Genomic DNA, 6,371 nt, shown 5'->3' with positions numbered 1-6,371 from the left:
TAAAAGATCTAAATCAATACAAACCTCCATATAAAAAACCCAACAAGCATTTTAATTTGACAATTTTCTAAAATCTTATATTAAAAAATTACATATTAAAACATACAATAGAATTGAATTATCAAAATTGTAGGTTTTATAAAGATGAAAGTTTAATTATGTAACTGTTTTCTACAACATACCTATATTGTTAATCACGTACTTTAAACATAGTTTCATGTATTTTAAGAAAAAATTATTAATATTAATTCAATAATACTGACAGATTTTAAATGAAATTCTGCTAGAAGAAAAATTCTGTAGTTTAACTATGTGAATCTATCCATCAAATTGCAAAATAATTGTAGAAGCACGCACAAACATGCAAAACAAAAACATTATATACTTTTTAAAGTGTAATTCATATAATTTCTTCATTTAAGGGAATTTTGGTTAAAAATACATTATGTTAAAAATTTTTAATTTTGTGTTAATTTTTAAAGGGTAATTAAACATTTTAAATGTTCAAAATTTCAATATAGTTATTTATAGGGTAATTTAAAGAGAGTTGCTGCATATTCTCCTTGAACATTATATGTTAGCACTATAAATTTGATATAACTATTGCACGGTAGAATTGATCTGTTACAATAGTTTGGTTTAATTAAAAATTGTGGGTAAATAATTAATTATAACTGATCCAACTTTTTATCCGGTAAATTTCAAAATGTTCGAATATCACAAATATTCTTAAGATATAAAGTTTTAATAATTAACCAGTGAAGAGCACCACATTATACAAAAAGATATCATATGCTGGCTTTAATTTAGGTCTGTTATAATGGTTTCAGAGAGGGAAGAGTGCCTTATTTGCTAGGAATAATGCTTTTCATTCTAAATAGTAGTATTCAAGGCGGCAATAGTAAGTAGGCAACGTTCTGTAGAGCATAACATGAGTGCTAAAACTGGCAAATGATTATGTCCTCTGTGGTAGTAAAGCAGGCATTTGTAAACATAAGAAAATACCATTATTCTGTAAAATTACTTTAAAGTTGAAACTGATTTAATTTTATTTCAATTTGTTTAACAATTATAAAAATAAGTAAATAATAAAATATAAATTATTGTTCATTTAATGAACTCATATTTTTCCCCACAAGCCACCTTTCCGCAATTACCTGTGCAGATTGTTAAAAAAAAAAAAACATGTAAGACATATAATAATATTCTTTTTATGAAGATCTGAAAATGTTCTTTATTTTAATAAACATAAAATAGGCATATACATGCTAAGTATGAAAGAACAGTGTTTAAAGTGTACAATAAACCAATTTACAAGCACTAATCGCATGTAAAATTCAACATATCATTTTCAACTATTTTAAATTGTTTAGTAACGATAAACAATTATTAATTTTTCAAAGAAATTAATCATATTTAAAGTGCTGCATATTAACACTACTTTCTTAATTATTATGGTATTCTTCATCAAAATTTGTCACTCTTACAGTTTTTTGGCTTAAGTGCCAGAAAATTGCCAATAATGGAACAAACTAGCGACATCAAAAAAAATATTATCATATAAGCTTTTTATTACACAAGCTCAAGTCTGTAACGCGCATGGGAAAAACCTTAACAGAACAACAGTAATAAATAAAACACAAAAATTATTAGTAAATCAGTCGAATAGACTTCAGTTCAAAATAATACCTAATTTTTTAGACAAGTTAATATTTTATCGGATTGCCTAATAATAATAATAAAAAATAATTCAAAAAGAGATTCTTGTTTTTAGTAAACAAAAAGTGGAACATAAAAACAGTTAAAATAATTAAGATAAGTGAACCTGAATAACATTTTACTGAAAAAATATCACTTTTCCACTAAGTATGATAAATAATGCAAATTAATTACTAACCCTCACAAGAGATAAAAAAAAAATATACATATAATTTTTATTATTATAACAATTTCATACATTTAGCATATTACTTAAATTAATAAGTTATATTTATTTTAACTTATTAATTATAATTATTAAAAAAAATTACTACAATAACCTTTATAATTATTCATAATTACTAATAATATATAATAAATATATAAATTTTAATTGTTAAACAAAGTATCTTCCATTCAACATCAGCCAAATTATGGCACACATTTTCTCAAACTTGTCATACAAATCAAATCATTAAATTACTATTTCCTTAGGGTTGGCTGGTGGAGGGTGTACATGCTATGCCTTGGCTCTGCCTAATAATGTTATTTATTTATCTTAGGATGTAAGAGCAGTCTCCTTGGAACCTCGAACCTGAAAAAGAATTACAAATAAAAATTTATGCCTGATTACTTGATAACATCTACAAACTGAAGACCGCTCCAAAAATTCTACAGTGTTGCACAACACAAATGTTTGCAATAACATGTAGTTTCAGCTCTGCGTATAGCAACCTTTTCATAGTAAACTTCTCTTTGAAAATTGATAATCACTATTATCCAAAATAGACTAGGTCACTGTGATTTTATTTATTAATTTAACTTAACTACAGGTATTTAAATCTTATTAAATTTACTTATTATGACAAAAATTTTGTAGCTAGTGTGTTTTAAAATAAATTTTTTAATTTAGTTGATAAATGCATGTCCAAGCAAGATTCAAACCCAGAAATTTCAGGATGAAGACAGAAATGCTACCATTCTGCTATGAAGGTCAGCTTAGAACTTAATGTTGAAGCATAATTATATTTTTTAAATTTATATATACATACTATGTGTCCGTAAAATAATAGTGGGGTTTTAAGTGGTTATAGCTTTGGAACAAAGCATTGTGGAAATATGAACTATACATTAAATGGAGGAGAAACATACAAAGTTTGCATGTGCAAAAGCTAGCTCAAGAGCATTGTGTTTCCAGTACATGCAAGCAGCATATGCGCATTAGTCATCATGTTTGTGGTGTAAAGGAAGGTTCAATGTGTATTGTGGCTAGCTATGTTTTTTGGTCAGTTACAAGTGTTAAGTGTGAATACTGTTGTGTGTACAATGATGATTCCCCCATATGAAAATAACATTCGGTGAAAGGATAAACAACTCACAGAACAGGTAGGTAGCCTACTAAAGTAAACATGTCCAGGATGGCCATCAGTGACAGATGAAATGATTGAAGCAGTACAAACAAGTTTCTTACGTAGCACAAAGAAATCTGTATGGAAGTTAAGTGTTCCTAAAACAACTGTTCACAATGTGTTAAAAGACAGTTACATTTCACTGTGAACAAAATTGAGGTGTTACAACTTTACAGACCGAACAAAGTGAAACTATTTCATTTTTCTGTAGACATTCTGGATAGATTAGACCAGAGTGATGATTTAAACAAGTTATTTCCAGTGATGAAGTACGTTTCACGTTTCTGGATAAGTACTTCAGCATAATGTTTGTATATGAGGTACTGAACCTCCAGATACCATTACTGAATATCTGCATGACAGTGAAAAAATAACAGTGGGGTTTTAAATGATTATAGCTTCGAAACAAAACATTGTAGAGAGAAGTGTACATTAAATGGAAGAGAAACACTCCAAATTTATGTGTTCAAAAGCCAGTGCAAGAGCATTGTCTGTTTGTAGTACACGCAAGCTATACTATAGTCTATACTATAATGCTATTGGTATCGACAAGAGTTATTGGCCCCTTCTTTTTTGCTGAAAAAAAAAAAAAAACAATTACAGGGAACAACTTCCTGGATATGTTAAAAGGGTATGCAGTGCTCAAAGTACCGGAGAATTCCACAGAATAAATTCCAAGAATAAGCCATGTACATGACGACATTTGTAGATATGGAGAAATCATTTGATTATGTACAGCATATTCAAAAAGTTAAATATTCTCCTATGTAAACACAATCATATGCAGAGGGACTGTATTCTGTACACTGCAAGTAATGTTTTCTGCAAAGGCTGGTAATCCTGCACACAGTGCAGTTCGGTTCCATGAGTCAGTCAAGTTGGTCACCTTGAGATGAGATGTATCTGGTGTTTTGATGTTCGTTGTGTTTGTTTCCTTTGAATGATTGACAAAATCTTTCTGTGTGTAGTTAGAATGGTGTTAGACACTGAATATTTCTTATTGTATGTATCTTCCATGAGCATGATGATTACACACAGACAGTGAAAGACCGCTTTTCACATTATATTTCCAGGTACACTGGTTCTTAATCGACATAGTGTAAGAAAAAAAATCAAAAAATTTGGTAAATGGGATTGGTAAAGGACTATGAGAGTGAAAGAGCAAGACTGTCAGTACTCTATGAAGACAGCTGCTGTCCCACATAGTCCCAACAAGTCTACGCAAAGGTTGGTCCAACAGAAAAACATTAGTGTTGAAATTGCACGTAAGGCAGTTCTTAAGGTCAGTTCATAAAGGAGTTCAAAAGTTATTCGTGACAAACTGTGGAAATTGAATTCAATACTGCCAAAGGTTTAAACAGTTTTAGCAGACAATTATGACAATATTTTGGACTAAATTTTTTGTACCAATGAAGCATAGTTCCATTTATCAGGTTATGTGCACATAGAAAACTCACGTTTATGTTCTGCTAATAACCTACATGCAGTACAGGAAAGCCCTCTACAAGGCAAGACAATTTGATGATGTAGATTGCAACACCCAGGAGAAGAATAGTTGGTCCAACATTCTTCACAGAAACAATAGATTCAGCTCCTTATTGTGAAATCATTCACCAGTTCATGGGAGAGCTAACCAAGGACAAAATTAATAATATTTGGATTCAACAAAATTGTAAGGCCACACATATAACCAGGCAGTCATAAAGTTACTGTAAGAGTTTCTCAAAGACTGAATCATTTCTAAGCGCTTGTGTTCACCTTGTCCTTTAGATTTAAGTCCATTGGGATCATGCAGAAAATAATATTTAATGAGGAAACCCCCACAGCCTTCTGGAACTTCAAACTGCTATTCGTAATTTCCCAAGAATATTCTACATGACCCTTAGACAGACTTTGAGAACAAGGAGATATGTGTGGTTATTCATGAGGACCATTTCCAACAACCACTACAAGTTTAAGTCGATGTTACAAATTGTTTTACTAGTCCATAACAAGTGAATAATTATTTTTTAAATGCACTATAGAATGCAGTAAATGCCTAAAATTATAAGAAAATTGAAAGGGAATTTCACTAGTTGCACTAGAAAGGGAATCTTGGAGAGCTGCATCAAACCAGTCAAATGACTGAAGACAAAAAAAAAATAAGAAAATTCAAATTATATATTAAGGAAAGAAGTTATTGTTACTTAAACAAGAATCATGTGGCAGATATAAAATAAAAAGGACAATATTTAATTCAGAAAGGAGTGAAACAAGGGTGTAATTTGACCATGTAACTTTTCAACTTGTACTCAAAAGCAATATGGAAATTGAAGGGAAAATTTCAGAGTTTAGTAATTGTGTGAGTAGAAAAGACAATATTATTGTTCACTGATGACAATGTTCTTTTGGCAAAAGCTAAAAGTAAGATAAAAGAAATACTGAATGGCATAGCTTTCTGCTACAACAGAACTAATTTCAAAACAATAATAATAATAAAACAAAACTAAGTGATTATAATGAGAAATTAATAAAGAGGTAAAACTTCAGAAGTGGTAGAACTTCGTTATTAAGGTAATTAAATTTAAAAAATAGACTTGATGGTAGCAGAACATGGAAATAGGGAAAAAGAGAAAGTAAGAGAATAGAAGCTTTTAAAATGTCAATAAACTTCTGACATATAAAGTTTGGTTAATTCAGTGATAGAAGGGAAATATTTATAATGGTAAAAAGTAAATTAAGAATGATTTATGGGAATCTTTTTATTTGTTATAACCTACTAAATGAGAATAACATATGTTTAAGTGCATATCCTACTGCTTTTGGGAATTGTTTTGCACATTGCTATGTTATCTGATCAACAACAGAGGGATTTCATCAGATTTTGATCTATCCAGAGTGGATTCTTATATTAATGATATTATAGTTTGGGGTTCTAATAAGGAAGAATGTAATAAAAGGTTGCACAGGAATGTTACACATTAAATTTGTGTAGAGTATTGCATATTTAGGTCATATTTTTAGGAAGAATCGTGTAGAAATTAATTGGTCAAAGGTAGAAGCTATTGGTAAAATGCTTAAGCCATTGAGTAAAAAAGAGCTGGAATAATTTTTGAGGAAGGAATATATTTATCCTAAGTTTATGCATGACTATGCTTAACATAAATGTTAAGCAACATAATAATAAAAAATACAGTGTGGTGCTGGGATAAAACTATGGATAAATGTTATGTTAAAAGACTCATTATGTAAAACAACTGTCTTAGGGTATTTTGATAATAGGAT

At 29.7% G+C, this 6,371-nt stretch overlaps 1 protein-coding gene across 1 annotated transcript in view; it reads right to left on the bottom strand.

The window, feature by feature from the left end:
- Positions 1-1,914: 1,914 nt before the first annotated feature.
- The window catches only part of Su(Tpl) (Suppressor of Triplolethal), a 164,503-nt gene continuing 160,046 nt past the window's right edge, over positions 1,915-6,371 (bottom strand). The window contains exon 11 of the mRNA XM_075382271.1: positions 1,915-2,293. The gene's annotated coding sequence lies outside the window, so the exon portion shown is untranslated. The remainder of the gene's footprint in view (positions 2,294-6,371) is intronic.

The sequence above is a fragment of the Lycorma delicatula genome, chromosome 1 (assembly GCF_047948215.1).
Source record: "Lycorma delicatula isolate Av1 chromosome 1, ASM4794821v1, whole genome shotgun sequence".
NCBI classification, from domain to species: Eukaryota; Metazoa; Arthropoda; class Insecta; order Hemiptera; family Fulgoridae; genus Lycorma; species Lycorma delicatula.
This window is presented reverse-complemented; position numbering and strand designations above follow the sequence as displayed.